Raw genomic sequence first — 14,261 nt, 5'->3', positions numbered from 1 at the left:
AGCTAAATGCTAGTTAAATGCTAACATGGCTACCTGCTCACAATGACAGCGCTGACAAGCTAATGTTTAGCCGGTATACTGTTGATCTTTTTAACCATTTTAGAACGTTGACACCTATTAATTATCAGTTGAAGCCGAGAGAACATTGTTAGATGCAAAGTCAGGCGATCACTTGGTTATTAGAGGTCAACAGCCCTCTGTGCCAGACATTGACTGTATACAAAGATGGATGACGCATCTTCACTTTGTGGCTGTTCAAAAATGAAGCCAAAATGTCCTGGATATATTTGCTGGTATCTTGCGTTTTTTCAGTATTTGGAGCCAGAGTCCAAGAGATGGAGCTGCAGTATCGAGGTCTCACTGATACACATGCTTGACCAATCACAAGTCAGTCTCAGCTGTCAATCATGGCGTTTCCCCTCATTTTTACTAATGTGGAGGAGACAGGGTTTGAGACATATACTTCAGCCAGCCACCAGGGGGGCAAACAAGATGATTTGGCTTCACTTGTGGGAGCTGTCGTCTTCCATCTTTACATGCGTAATCTATGGTATCAAATTGGAAATCCACCCATAGCTGCCGGTGAAAAAATCAGGTCATCACCAAACTCAGCAGTATAATTTTTCTAGCTGTTGTCATCCAAACTCTACAAGTAGCTTTCCAACAAAACAAAATACTTTTTTCGGTCTGGTAAAATGTTTCAGGCCACATTAGCTGCAAAACCCACATTTTATGACCTGATTAGAAAACAACCTCTCCATGACACTCTATTCATAGATCTGGCTGCAGTAAAGACACCACCCTGTTTGATACAATAACAGTGGATTGTTGCGTACATCAAAGACAATGACAAATCAAAGATCAGCTTTTTTATCCAATCAAACTCAACAGGTGTACTGTATGATGATATGTATTCACAACATTTTAAACATGACCTGGAAACTTGATGAGAAGTGGTCTGGGACAGCAGCAACAAACATTTCCTACAAATGTGTTCTGAAATTACTTCAGAGGGGAGCAACACAAACATTACCTCGGATTGTTGCTCCAGTGTCTAGCTGTCAAAAGAAAGGCTCTTTTCAGGAGGAAGAAAGCTTTCTGATTGAACGTTGGATTCGGCCTTAATTGAAACCTTATGTGAGGCATGTGGAATTCTGGGACTTTGGCACGCTCCCAAGAATCCACAGAATGTGAAGTTTTTTTTCCCCTACCTCCCTCTCTCTCTCTCTCTCTCTCTCTCTCTCTCTCTCTCTCTCTCCCTCTCTCCCTCTCTTTTTTTCCTCTGTGCAGGGGTGTCTTACATCAGCCCTCTGAGTCCTGGTGAAGGCAACTGACGGTGTGAGAGCGAGAAGGGCTCGGGTTGTAACATCCAGCCGTCTGACTCTAACTTGGATAATCTGGAACCGTCTCGGAACAAATGGTCTAAAAGGAACAAAGAACATCTCAAAAGTAAGTCAACCTTTTTCTTTTATACTTCTCATCCTAAATATTTGATCCTTCTTCTTTTGTCTTTGTTGGGACTGTAAAGTTTGGACTTCAGACAGTGACCAACTTTCTTGAAGCCTTGTGTGTGTGTGCCATAAACGTTCACCCTGATCGTCCTTCTTGCACGTTTGAACTCTTTGTACCTTCTGTGTGAAGTGGCTGTTTTTTTTTGCATGGCAGACTAGAGGAGGGGACAGCAGAGCAGAGCAGAGTGATGCTGTGCCAGATTCAAACTCCTCTCTGTTGTGCTGCTGCAGATCCAGCTGTTTCTAACTGAGGCTAATACATGTTGCTTTACTTTGCTGTGGTTGCATTCAAATGTGATTAAGCCTCATTCCTTTATTTAAACACCTTTCCACTTCAAATAATGATCATGATTAGAGAAAACGTTTCTATTTAAAAAAATCATCAAAACTCAAGCGGGAGCAGATCTCTTCAACTTTTTAACTATTTTATTCAGAGAATGCATAAAATTAAATGTTTTAATTTGTGTTTAATATGTAACATAATTATTTGAGTGTGATTTAGTTTGTCTGGACTCTGTTTACTTCATTATACAATTCACTATACTGTGCAGAATGCTGGAACTGTGCTTTTTATGGAAAAAAAAAAGAGGAACTAAATGAAAATGATGTGACTTTTATTTTTCTGCTTCAAGCTCACACACATTTTTTGTTTGCTTTACTGTGGCGGGGAAGTTAGAAGAATGTTTTGGAAAAGTTAAACAACTGACTCATCTATGGTCGCTCAGATTTTCTCCGAGTTCACTGTGGTCAGCTGGCGAAACATTGAATATTCAAGGTACGGCTTTAGAAACGATTCTCGTCACTGGAGTACACATCCTGCTTTTGTATCATGGAGGTGGTGTGTATGTTGTTTGGTGCTATGTAGGCGTTACATAGATGGTATGTAGGTGTCCTGCCGTGGTATGTGGGTGACAGGTGCCCACACAGAGGTCTCTGTTCTCCCTCGCTGAAGTTATGTGGTGAGTTAACTCGACACAGAAGAGTTAAGGACATGCACAGTGTGAGCTCACAGCTCAGACATCTGGGCAGCGCTCGCTGACCTGAACTGTCGACGTTAGACTGAGCTGGGGAGGCACTGATCAATGGAATAATTGTTATGTAGAGGTCAAGGTGATCCTGACATCACTCATGATAGCTGAGTGTGTGTGTGTATACGCTGTCCACAATGAATGGAAGTCCATGCAAAGTCCTTTTTAGGATAGGTGCGCAAAAATAGTTGGGCAAACTTCATATCCATATGGACGACTGCTCTTTCTTTTTTTAAGAATATAGCCTTACAGAAAATAAACACAGATGCTCATCTCATGATCAAGATATCATAACATGACAACTGAAATTGATTGATAATTCAATTCAATTCAATTCACCTCAAAACTTTATTTGGGCAATTCTAAGGCAACAAGTAAAAACAAGAAAGAAATCAAGAAGGACATCAGTGCAATATCGACACACAGTTAAAAATCAGTTCACTATACTAAAATTATACAGTAAGAGTAGTCTATATAATTAAATAATCAATTACAAATTTGTGTCATTTTGTCACACACACTCTAATGTGAAGATTTACTACTTGTACCTTAATTGCTGATTTTGATAATATAATCTACAGATTAATTGATGACGAGTATAATAGTTTGTTGCAGGCAGAGTTTACTCTTTTCTTTAATGTTATAGTTTCTTTTAGCAGTCATTTAAAGGGATATTATACCGTACAGTGCAAAAACACTGTTTAAACTCATTTTTGAATATGCAATGCAGAATTGAGACATTAATGTTTGTATTAACCATTTGCATTTAAACTACTCTTGTATATCTCTGTATATCCACATATTTTCCCTCATCTACAATATGTAAATTGTTTCCACTATCTTAAAAATCATTATATTTAATTTGTTTGTTTGGCAATGGTGAGTGAATATTCAGTATATTCAGAGAGAAATCCAAGACTGAAGAAGGTGGTAAGACACATTTCTGAACATTCACTAGCAATCGTAAAGCAGAATGCAACACAATTCACCATTCACTCACTTTCCTCCTCCAATCCTGTGATCCATTGCCCTCCCTCCACTAAAGTTCAGCCGCTTTCTCTGTGGTGTCACCAAATTCTGCACTGAACGTACAAGAAGACAAAACAAGTTCCATAAACAAAAAGTGACATTAGAAAATGCTCTGATCACCTCAGATTTATGAGGATTCATATTTTATCAGAGTATCAGGTTGCTCCAGCTTTATGTTTTCTTTGTTGTGTGCTCGCTGGGCTGTTGAATAGAAAACACTCTATATTAGGGTAAAAAGGTTCTTTGTCAAAGCAGAATGGAGGAGCCATCGCTTCAGGGAAATATATGAAATGCCTGTGGTGGATGTCAGAGGGGAGTGGATAATGTTCTCATATTCAGTATTTTTTATTTGTTCAGACAGCCGGAAAATGGAGGGAGGGAACGTTCACAGGGAATTTGATCCGAAGCCATCACTCATTATTATTTGGATGTAATTGAATTTGTATATAGACTGACACTCACACACACACGTTTGTACTTCTATCTAAGTGAGGACACTCATTGGCATTGTGCATTCCCTAGCCCCTTACCCTAACCTTAACCATCACAACTAAATGCCTAACCCTAACCCAAACCCTAAACTAAACCAAATACTAACCCTAACCCTAAAACCAAGTCTTAACCCTCAAACAGTCCATTAAAGGTGGGTCAGAAAGTTAGGACCAGCAAAAATGTCGTCACTTTCCCAAAATGTCCTCACTCTGTAGGTTGTAAGCTAAACATGGTCCTTGCAAAGATATCTGTAGAAGAGCACACACACTATGGGATACGATAGAATGAGAGAGCATATAGATGCAACCACATTAGGAGTGTGTTATCACTGCGTCTTTCTAACATGTCATTTCAATTAGCAGCCCCTCCCTCTGGAGGCTGACTGACATCCTCACATACAGACCCTAATCACACGCCACAGCCAAGTCTGTAATTTCAGCCCCACATTCAAAACACTGCACTGGAGGCACCCGGTGCTTTCTTAGCTTAGCTGTAACTCGATGCTGACGTTGTTTGATTGGAAGTGTTTTCAAATCAATGCCTCTGGCAAGAGAAAACCAGCTGTGCTCGCTCCAGCTGAGGTGCACGCTGTAATTTTGGTATATATAGCGACATTTTGGGGAAAGATTGTCCTTAAAAGAGAGCACTGTTGACTTTGCATCCCACACGTGCTTGAACTTCGACCCTGCCCAAACCAGCACCTCACTCATCATCTACTGAGGGGGTTTAGGTTACATGTAGCTTGAAGAGGTCCTGCATCTGTCCCATTTATTTCTGAGTTTGAATGACTTGTTTGTCTCTGAGTTGAGGGCCACTTCCAAAACCAGAGATGCTTTAGCTCTAGTTAGAGGAAATATTACACACTCTACATTTGATTTCTTCTGTGATATTTTCCATTGTGGAACTAGTAATTATAAGGTTGGGTGGAACAGTGGTTTGCACTGTCGCCTCATAGCAAGATGATTCTGGGTTTGAATCCCGGGGTCTTTCTGTTTGGAGTTTGCATGTTCTCCCTGTGTTTGAATAGGTTTTCTCTGGGCACTCCAGCTTACTCCCACAGTCCAAAGACATGGAGATATTGGGTTTAATGGAGGCTCTAAGTTGACCATTGTTGTGAATGTGAGTGTAAAAGATTGTTTGTCTCTGTATGTTGGCGCTGGGATACTCTGGCAACCTGTCCAGGTTGTACCAGCCTCTCGCACAATGTTAGCTGGGATTGGCTCCTGTGACACCTAAAGGAAAAGCGCTTTTGCTGCTTTGATCCAGACTACAGAAGAGGCAGCTCCAGTAGGCAGATGATTAGCAGTGATCACCAAACCAAATAATTATAAAGGAGCAAAAAGACAGATGTACACACACAGTAACGCACTGTAACACACAGTAGCCAGTTCCTGAATCCTCCACTATGTTTACACATGTGGCCTTGGTGTTTTTCCTCAGTCAGTCTTCATTCGCTCTCGTCTGTTTACATGTGGCAGCTTCTCTCTGTTTATCTGATGCTCATTATCTGTGTCTCCACCTCTCCCCCTCTCAGACCCTGTCTGTGCTAATCACAGGCTGTCAGGGAAGATGCAAGGTAATATTTCAACATCAAAAGGACCTCATGACACGCTGCAGGCTGCCACTGTGCCCAAATGACAGCCTGCATGGGCAGTGAATGAGTTGTCACTGCTGTATGACTTGCGATACTGCTGATGCATCATGCTGCATGGACGACACTGGGCTTTTAAAAAAAATACTATAAAGCTATTACTATCTGCTATGTTGTGTCAACTAACTTTATTTGAAAGTTAAGACACGTTTAGCCAAGAACTGCATTTTAGTGCAGTTTTGAAATACTAATACTTGTCTTGAGTATTTCTATTATACCTAACTTCTCTTTTCTTCGATTTCAGAGGCAAACATTCTACTTTTTACTCCTCCACATCATCTGACAAGTCACAGTGCAGATTTTACATTTAACACATATGATCACTTTATAAAATACAATGTACTGTAATAGATACCAGTGGTTCCCAGTCTTTTTTCTTGTGACTTATTTGTGTAGTGCAGTTTTTGGTTGGGGCTGCCTTGTCTTGTTCCAGATTTGTTAGCAGTTCCTCCAAAGAAACTTTTCTGTTGTGTTGAAAAAGTAATTCCATTCATCCGTTATCTTCTGATAGGAGGCCTGAGTACCTGCAGAAAAACACAGAGACACAGGTAGAACATGCAAAATCCACTCAGAGAGACCCCGACCAGGGGCCTGCTTGAGGTGACAGTGCCAATCGCCACACCACTATGCTGCCATCCCACACACAAATTATTATTCTAATTATCCTTTATTCAAACAGATGAAAAGACAGTCCAAAAATAATCACAATTTTGTACTTATGAATACAGTACACCTCAGATCTTGTGACCCTTTGGGGGGGGCTGGGCCCTCATATATGGTATACATAATATATAAAGTGATAGCTCCCCCTTCTTCAGCTATAACAAGGAACTGCCTACTACACATTGATGCATCAATATATAAGAATGTCATATACAGTATGATACTATATCGGTTACAGGGGCTATATCTTGCAGGACAAGTACATTTAGCTGATAGTACCTTTGCTATGAGTATAGTTGCACTTTTGTTATTCATCTACTTACAAAAGCGAAAGATCTAATGCCTCTTCCACCACTGTGTGTTACTATGAGTGCATGTAATGCATATGTGTATATTATTGAATTCCTTATTTTCTTCCGAATAGAGCAGGATATGATATTGTCCTCAACAAAGGTAGAACTCCTTCCTCAGTTCATATAGTGGTGAATGTATAATCTAAACAGATGCAATACAGTGCAGGTATTTAAGTCATATTTGTTTAAGAACTCAAATGTACTTTTCCTGTTGAAATTTAAGAAAGTACTTTCTTGTAGTTGAATTGAGGAGCAGTGTGCTGGGGATGGATCTCAGATTTAACGAAGGAAATAGAATGGAAAAAAAGCTTCTTGGCGTCAGCTGCTGTTTTTCCAATCTGACAGTGTAGCTGTAAAGTTCAGGGTCTGGATATTAAATCAGAATGGATTTCCAGTCAAGGTTTTTAAGAGACTTAAACATAACAAACGCAGGCCTGGTCGCTGCATGATATTCACAATGAACAGTTATGAGTCGAAAACGTTGTTGGTGGATTTTAGCAGGTAGATTAAATACAGGGTTAAATCTGTTCTCCCTTGTGGCCCCTGAACATCAGCTGGTAGTGTTTACGAGCTCCTGCATGTGGGCTTGAACGGTTCACATCCTCGGGCGACTAAAGGTTCCCTGATGGCAGTGAGGTGTTGCAGCAGGTTTGCTCCTGCTCGAGTGTGTCTAACCCCCCTCCCTTTCTTTATTACATAATATATGCGTAGGAGAAAGTCATCACAGTGCAGAGAGTTTATCCTTCAGGACTCTTATTAATGCCTCTCATGCCAGCACGCCATCCATCCATCCATTCACCCATCCACCCATCCATCTATCCATCAATCCATCAATCCATCAATCCATCTATCCATCTATCCATCAATCCATCAATCCATCAATCCATCAATCCATCAATCCATCTATCCATCCCTCCTTTTTTGAATGTGTCACAGTAAGGAGCCTGCTTAGCAGCATCTTAATCGGTTTTCATGGACAACAGTTGCTACAGGATTCCTAAGATTATAAAGCCATTGATCTGTGAGTATCCTGAGATGGAGCACATGATCTTAGCTTTTTCATTTTGGGTTTTGTAATAGTGCAATTGCTTACAATGCATAGTCTTGTTTTTATCCACTCGATTAAATATGCATCGGTTGTCGTTACATGTGGTGCGAGATATCCTATAATTTACTTCTCCCCAGGTATCATATCTCACCAGGACAATAGAGGATTGTTTCGTCTTACAGTAGAGCAAATTTACTTACGAGTATTGCCCGCATACATCTCAGATTTTACTGTTGCATGCTTACATGGCTCCACCTGGCTGTGACTGGGAAATGTGATTTGGATTTCATGCATTCCCATAAAAGTAAAATATCTGTGATACAGATGTTTCAGCCTGAAGGGAGAAACAAGAGCATATAATAGAAAGCATGTGTGGATGGTTATGGTGCATAGTATAGGGGCACACAGGCCCGGCACAAACAGGGCACATAAACACACACACACACACACGCACACGCACACGCACACACACACACACACACACACACACACACACACACACACACACACACCCTGTATATGCGGTCTGTGCTATAAGGCCTGGACATAATTTATGGGTTGAGGTAGTCAAGACAAACCTGAGTAAAATGTGATCTGCCTTGTTTCAGCAGCTCATATACTCAGCATGGCCTCCACTATTTAAGCTTTACTTAACACTGACAACATGTGTTTTTGTGATTTTTACGTGTTTTTTACCTTTATTATAGAAGAGCAAACAAGGACGTATACAGAGCTATAACATGCAACAAAGTCCCACAGCTGAAACTGAACCAGCTACATTGGTTTTATGGTAACGGTATTTACCACCAGACCACTGGATGTCCCATTGCACCATTTTCATTTGTGGTCTCTGTGACTCGCCCTTATACCATTACTGGAATCTTACCAAATGTGTAGGGGACTGTGAAGTAATTAAAGCTGGTAGATGAGTTACTTAAACAAATTTACATAAATACAGTTGAAAAGTAAATGTACTTTGTTACATCCCACCCCTGTATACATTCTTGACAGTCACTGCAGTGCAACAAGGACCAATGGAAATACAGACTCTTTGTCGATTTGTTATGCTGCACTGATTTTAACTTACATTCATTACGAGCATGAATCCAGAATCAAACATTTTGATTAATATGTTTAACATCATAGGTTCAGATTAAGTTGTCAGATTGGTAAAATGACATGGAGTCTTACAAGTGAACAGAGATTATGAGATGTATTTAAATTGTGTGATTACAAAAGCAGAGATGTAATTCTGCCGACTTCTAAGCCTTGTGCGTTCCTCTTTCAATGGCTGCAGATCCAGGGCAGGTTTTGGTTGTTCTCAACCTTCTGAACCTCTGTCAGAAGCTTTTTCTTCTGCCGGGGCTGCGTAAAACCCTAAATGTTGATGTTGCTGGTTGTGTTTGTGTGTATGTGTGTGGGAGAACCTGGCGAGAGAGAGAGACTGAGTCGGGGAGCAAAGCCGAGTAAACCTGTGTGTTTACTTTACAAGCTTGTTCCCAGAGAGCAGGAGCTGGTGGTGCACCAGTGTTACACTGTGTGCTGGGCTCGACCCTCCCAGGGAAATCAGATTATTTATACAAGCAGGAAAGCCTGGGAATCAACCAGAGCAAAAGTTCTGCAGGAGGACATGACAATGAGCTTTGGACATAAGATGAGTAACCATAGGGGAGGATGTTGATGTACCAAGTTTAATAATTTATCGAGGTGACCAGAATAGTTATTTATGCCCTTTTTTTTTATGAATTGCACATCTATGGGATCTCAGCAGTGAATCTCTAATGAATTTAACTCGTCTCTCTGATTAAAAAATATAGCGACGGCTTGTCTGGTTTTCTTGATTGAGCTCCGTGAGCTTGTGGGTTTGTGAGTGGAGTATCTGTCCTCCTCCATTTCCTGAACTAGCCGAGGGGGAGATGATTATGGGGCACAGACATCCCCCCCCTCTGAAGCAGAATTCAAGTCAATAGTTGTTCTTTTCTGGAACGTTCTGCACCTCGTTGATACAATAAACTCTGCTCGCTGCCTTTTAACATTCCCTGTTTATAATAAGCTGTTTGAATTCTAACAGAGCTCCAGTCAGAGTGATTACAGTTTGTTCTTTTTATAATACTTGATGGACGTCCGGTCTGAGTTCAGAACTGTGATGGAGCACTTTAGCTGTGATATCTATGGATATATCTGAGTCACTGACATGTTAGATATTGTGTTAATGTGGAATGACAGGCCATAACTTCCTCTGGTACAGTACAGACAGTAATTTGCCACCACATTCAGGTACTGTTATACTACATATGGTTAATGTGGGAGAAAGTACCACTGCAGTAAATTTCTGTCCTGCTTAAACACACCAGTTGTTATGGTAATATTTTGTATTTTGACATAAAGAAAGTCTCCATTAATGATTAATGCAAGTACGCTACCATTTACTTTGCTCCGCTTTTTTTATCTGGAGGCTAAATGTGATAGTGTTATAGGTCGTACACTTTCTTCTGAGACATGTCCATTCTCAGCTGAAGCTCAATACTTTTAATTGTCATTTTTCCGCTTCAGGTTTTTTAAAAACAGTGACTGAGATAAAATGCAGCGAGTTCTCCGTCCAATCCGAAATGTTTAGTGCTGCAGCACCCATCCCCAAAGTTTCTGAACTTCTGAAAAGTACGACACTACAAGCAGGACAAATTTTCTTTTACAAAAATAAAATCATAGTCCAGTATTTGGGGATGGGGGCACACTTGGGAGATGAACAGGAACTTGACTTAACTGTCCTATGAAAAAGTTTTTTTCTTATGTATTTGAAATAAAAAAAGGCCTCGATCAAACAGAAATAAAAGATTACCACAGAACCTTAATGATTCCTTGGTCCCTGCAGTGGAAATGAGTTACTGCAAAGGTTCCTAGTCCCGAGGGAAGTTCCTGTGGTCGAAATGCAACTAATGGGAATTTATTTAAGGGCCTTTGGCCACATGGATGAACTGTTTTAAATGATAAAGACAATAGCAATTATACAATGTACAATTCTACAGTATTTTTTAAATATTCCCTCACTGAATGTTGTCTGTGTGTGTGTTGGCACAAAGCGATTACAGTCGACAGGGAGCTGCACCACGAACACAGATTGAGCCTTGGACATATTAGACATAATAATGTTTGCAGTCCTAAATATGTGTTATAAAATCTTTCTCAATGGATTGTGTATGTGAAAGTTTCCGTAATATATTGATATTTGGTGTGGATGTATATAAAAATCGGAGTGAGGCACTGCATGCATGGGTATCCTCACCACACTTTATGTCTAAAAATATTTCTCTGAGGGACAGAGGAGTCTTCTGGAGTAGGAACATATGAGACCGGTTTTCCTTCATGACTTGTTGCCCAGACTTTTATAATCTATCGTCTGGACGTGCTGCTGGGGCCTTATGTGAAACAAAAAGTTCTATTACTTCTCTGTCCTTTGCTTTATTTCTAAACAGGTTAAGTAACGTTCTTTTTCACATTCTTTGCTGTGACCTTGTGTCTTCTCACTTTGGTCGCAGCAGGTAAGACTTTTTAATTTGGATTCTTGATGAGAAAATGCTCCTTTGGCCATTTGAGAAGTGTCTAAGTGTCAAACATGCTTCTCTTCTTCAAAGGGCCTTGTTTTGATTACTTTATGAACGTTCAGCTATGGTTTATTTTTTGTTCTCATTCTGAACACTTGTGGAGGTGTCATTAGACCTGACTTTGGTTTATTTTCATAAACGTGACCCAGGACTGCATTGAGGTTTATGAATCATTTTCACTTTGGATTCTTTCATGTCAGGCTGAATTTAAAACCTTACAATGCTAGCGGCTCGGTGCGAGTGTGATTATCTTTTTCAACTAAATGCTGTTGTCAAATGTCAATGCTAACATGCTGAGGTTAAACAGGTTCAGTGTTTACTGTTGTAGTTTAGCATGTTAGCACGTCAACATTTGCTAAGTAGCACTAAGGACTGAGGAAAGGATGGAACAACATCCCAGAACCAAGCAACTAGCAACGCTAAGAGCAATTGTAGACTGTTTATGAAGTTGGACGTCATGACTGCTCCCCTTAAGTGAAGCCAAAGCTCCTCTAAGTCATTAATTCTGCCTCCACCATGTTTGTGGATAGGACGTGGACAAAACAAAAAATAAAATACAGATGCCATAAAAACAACTCACGTCATGATTGACAGCTTCACGATTGGTCGAGCGTGTGTATCAACAGGATTTTGCTGCTGCTGCTGCTCCAACCCAGATCGCTTCTGCACAGACTTTGGCTCCAGTTGCGCAAAATGGCAGCATTCGTAACTGGGATATTTGGGCCTCATTTCTGGATAGTGGAAGAAGGTGGAGATGCAGTGTCCATCTTTATATAGAGTCTATGAAAGAAACATATCAGCACAAAGGACAATATCAAAAAAAAGTTCACTGGCCCATGGTTTACACTTCAGTACGCTGAATAATAACAAGTTTCGAGAAAACCTGATCTGACATTCAGGTGGGGAAGGCTATTTGACACAGATCTCTTTTTTTTCCTGCTCTGTCACGCATGAGCTATGAGAGACTATTCCCCTATCACTTTTACTCTCACTATAGGTTATTGGATCATGTAGCAGGTGAAATTTTGAAGAGCAATGTCCGTCGTTCAAACCTCTTAAGTATTTAGTGAGATTAGATAGTATCATTATGAAACTAGATTCTAGGTTATGATCTTTGTGTGGATGACAGCTAAAGCATTATAACTAAAAGGCTATGAACTCTTGTGAATGTATAGATAGCAAGCTGATATTTAAACATTCAGATGATTTGACAATGCTTTTATTATTTAATTTGTACTTAATTTTTGTTTTTTCCTTAAAGTTTGAAATATGTCTTTGAAAGTGAAAAGGGAAAAAAACTCCTGGAACAGATATATTTTGAAACCAAGATAGGACGTGAATACGTTTTTCCTGCTGTATCCCTGGAAGATGAGAATGAAGAGGAGTTTCCAGGACTGTGAACCTGTGACTGTAACTACAGAGCTGATGACTGATCTGATGTTATTTAAGCAGAATCCAGCTGTGGAATAACAGCTGTTTGTTTCATACAGGTATTGAGAACACAGCTGTCCACACCTAGAGGAAGCACCAGTAGTAACTAATACACCGGAAATCTGACACCACATTTCAACAATCACATGACCTTATACACCTTTTCTGTAAACTTAACTTTAAATAGACAAAGTTTTAAATCAGCCCATTTACTACAAATTATAAATTTTACTTTACAGCCATTCTTAAAAACTTACCATAGCCTTCAAAATTGTTCTAACTAACGGGGAGGGTAACGCTAACTTTAGCATTTTAACATTTAACATTTAACATTTAACATTTAACATTTAACATTTAACATTATCATACTCTAACAACAGCTTTAGCTATGTTAACGCTCATCTCAAAGCACAGCTGCAGCTGAGGGTGATGGGAATCAGGTATTAATTTCGGATATTTCCTGTCAGGCATAAGTGTTGGATCTATGGAGATTTTGACGTGAGTATGAGGTCAAGAGTCAAGAGAATTCATTTTTCTGGGAACCATGTTTAATCAATCCATTATTTTTGGATGTATTTCACTCTGGTCTGTAAATGTTGACAACTGGGAGACTGGCCTCCATCTCCAGGAATGGCATGCTTTGCTAAATAGTGAGCAGTGCAGTAAAATGTATGTGATTTGCAGTAAATGGGCTATAACACACTAACGCACCAGTACGGTCCTTTGAGAGTCTCGATATGTAGAAGCAAAGGTCAATTCTCCTCCTCTATACAACACAAGCAGCCTTTACATAAACGCTCTGCAGCACATGGTAAACATATTTTTGACTTCCAAATGCACACAAGCCATCAGGTGTTTGTGTTTCATTAGCTATGAAAAGCCAGGAGGAGTTAAGCCCAGTTAAAGGGCTCTCAGTGGGAAGTGGCTGTAACCCGAGGCTGCAGGAAATGGAAGAAAGAAAAGCAATGAGATTATATGTGAGGCCACAATGAAAGAAGCAAATCAAGGGTGAAATAAGTGTCAGAAAATTCATCAACACTGGTCATACAAGATTAATCTAAGGTCATTTTTACCCCAAGGAGGTTTTTACCTCCGGTGTTTGTTTGTTTGTTAGCAAGATAATGCAAAAGCTACTGGACGGAAACATGGTGGAAGGAAGCTGTATGCGTCAGCGAAGAAACTATTACATTTTCGAGGGGATCTTGATCAGGGTGCAGATTTTTACCTCTGCAAAATAGAGAGATTTAAATATTTTCTATAATTATTCTAGAATCTTCATGTTGAGGGGACTGATATTTATGAGCTCTATTGAGTGCAATTGTAGATGGTTTGTTGGTTTGTCTGTAGGATTATGATTGACTACTGTATGGATTTCTATGAAACTTAGAGTAAGGGTGGGACATGGCCCAAGAAAGAACCCATTACATTTTGGGACAGATCCGGATCAGGGGGC

General features: G+C 40.0%; 1 protein-coding gene across 4 annotated transcripts in view; it reads left to right on the top strand.

The window, feature by feature from the left end:
* The first annotated feature begins 1,270 nt into the window (after positions 1–1,270).
* The window catches only part of ddr2a (discoidin domain receptor tyrosine kinase 2a), a 30,942-nt gene continuing 17,951 nt past the window's right edge, over positions 1,271–14,261 (top strand). For all 4 annotated transcript variants that reach the window (XM_035176626.2, XM_035176625.2, XM_035176624.2 and 1 more), the window contains exon 1: positions 1,271–1,449. The gene's annotated coding sequence lies outside the window, so the exon portion shown is untranslated. The remainder of the gene's footprint in view (positions 1,450–14,261) is intronic.

The sequence above is a fragment of the Hippoglossus stenolepis genome, chromosome 14, assembly GCF_022539355.2.
Source record: "Hippoglossus stenolepis isolate QCI-W04-F060 chromosome 14, HSTE1.2, whole genome shotgun sequence".
Taxonomy (NCBI): Eukaryota; Metazoa; Chordata; class Actinopteri; order Pleuronectiformes; family Pleuronectidae; genus Hippoglossus; species Hippoglossus stenolepis.
Note: the sequence above shows the minus strand (reverse complement) of the source record. Positions and strands in the feature narration are given on the sequence as shown.